The following is a 2,500-nucleotide window of genomic DNA, read 5'->3' as shown; positions in this document are numbered from 1 at the left end:
CACATGTCCCACCTCATTCAACCCCTTCCTTCCTCCCCTTCCCCCCTTCTCACTAACCTCCAAACCTCACCCACCCGTTTTTGTTAAATGTTATTTATACTCGGATGACAAGTGTGGCTCTACAACAAACGACATGGCATAGCTTCCCTTTTCTTACTGATACCAGGGTTCTTTACTTCACTGTTGACTCCTATTACCATATCTGTGATAGAATAGGTACTTGCCCCATCACCAACCTATTCATTTATCCACTCTACCTATTCAATGCAATAACAGCGTCGATTGTATACATAAGCGTCCAGTGTACAATAAAAACATGGGGGCTTATAAACACAGTTCTGAGTCGTTTTAATTGTGTACTGTAGGGGAATACGTACAGTTCTGAGTCGTTTTAATTGTGTACTGTAGGGGAATACGTACAGTTCTGAGTCGTTTTAATTGTGTACTGTAGGGGAATACGTACAGTTCTGAGTCGTTTTAATTGTGTACTATAGGGGAATACGTACATTTAATAATAATTCAAAGGCCCCACTTCACCTTATATAATTAACACAAAATATATAAAAAGTGTAACACTGTTAAACCGTCAAATAAAACTGTCGTAGAAGCGATGATAGAAGTTTACATGATGATGTAGTGGTGATGATGATGATGATAGTATTGATGATAGCAGCACTATAAGAAGTAGCAACGCTCCTTTCCCTTCCTCTTCCATTCAAACATTTATATGTTCCAACTTCATATACATAAAAAAAAAAAAATAACTTTAACTCCATACATTTCTCAAGACATATTTCTTTTAATTCCTTCTGGCTATGGGCAGTACTTCACTTTCTACAGCATCTCCTTTATCTGGTCACGAACGATAACGAGAAGAGTGATGCTAACGCTTTATATATATATTTTTTTATAATACTTATGATACACCACCATCCACAGTCTCTTTAATAGCCCATTCCCTCCTCTCCTCCCTGCACAAATCGAAGGGGAAAACTAAAGCACACTTTCGCAGTCCTTTTGTAAATTTCCGTGTGTAACACCTTGGCACCACTTACAAAACAAGTAAAGTGAGAGAGAGAGAGAGAGAGAGAGAGAGAGAGAGAGAGAGAGAGAGAGAGAGAGAGAGAGAGAGAGAATAGATATTCACTATTTGGATGCCACCACCATCAGAAGCGGTAGTATGTAGCGCTAGCTTTTATCCACGACAGCGCACAGAACATTTTTTAAAAATCGGGGCTGTATTCGAAAAGCTTTATATTTTTAATTTATTTTCTGAGGAATTACGTATTATCAAGAGCAGAGGAGGAGAAGGAGTTGGAGGAGGCTTTTTTTTTTTTTTATCTAAAGCCACTAACATAGATGATGCTTTCTGGTGACGCCGGCTGAGAGGCTGGCTGGTATACTAACCGTAGCGTGCGTGGTCTTGGCCGTGTGTGCAAGTGTGTGTGTGTGTGTACGTAGGGAACCGACGACCGCTATAGCTGACGTGTCCACGCACCACGACGGTTCAGGTGAGACTACCGCCCGGCTTCGCTGCTGCGCGCGACCACGATCTGAGAGCACAGGGGAAGGGGGAGATCCTCAGGCCATAGAGAGAGAGAGAGAGAGAGAGAGAGAGAGAGAGAGAGAGAGAGAGAGAGAGAGAGAGAAGGGGGAGGGGACGATGCCTTTGACGGTGGCGGCGGTAGTTCTAGAGAGAGAGAGAGAGAGAGAGAGAGAGAGAGATGAAAAGTGTATAGTAGTGCCAGTATTAAGAGATACTAATGTCCGTGGCACCAACCGCATGAGATTTAGGGACGACCAAACACAGCGGGAGTACCTTGGGAAGCGGCTGGGATCGCTAGCCGTAGGTCTCTTCCCAATCTTTCGGCGACAGGAGTAGACGATTGAGACAAGAGAGATCAGATGTAGAAGCGTGGAAAATTGTCTACGTCGTGGGAGTGTGGTAATAATCTAAAGGCGTAAGCAAGGCAACAATGGTTATGCGATCCAGGTGTCAAAACTGAACTTGGGGTCGCTTGCAAGAGATTCTGGGAAAAGTTTTATGCTTTTTCCAGTTTATGGATAGGAATGCAGCGAGATTATGTTTATTATAATAAGATGAAACAGTAAACTGAATATGGTTTATCAAATTGGGAAAAATACTGGGTATTTGTGATATAGGAAAGTTTTGGTTCCTTACCTTTTTTTTCTTTCTTTTTTTTTTACCTGGCCTTTTGCCCACTCGGGCTCTCGTTGATATGGGAGCCTCTTAATTTGCCCCCCCCCCCCGGGGGGCCAAGGAGTAATGCTTTTGCTCACTAATTTGTTTATTTGTTTGCAAAGGACCTAACAAACAATTCCCCTATGGGACAGATTTGAATCCGAATAAGGGCAGAGATTTGAGGTCTCACAAAACTTCTAGTGCAAAGTTAAAACATAATAAATTTGCGGCGATCGTATAGGCCGAGATAACTCACCTTAGACCTATCACATGTTTCTTAAATTCCTTGCATCACGG

This window comes from Palaemon carinicauda, chromosome 40 (assembly GCF_036898095.1).
Source record: "Palaemon carinicauda isolate YSFRI2023 chromosome 40, ASM3689809v2, whole genome shotgun sequence".
Classification (NCBI taxonomy): Eukaryota; Metazoa; Arthropoda; class Malacostraca; order Decapoda; family Palaemonidae; genus Palaemon; species Palaemon carinicauda.
This window is presented reverse-complemented; position numbering follows the sequence as displayed.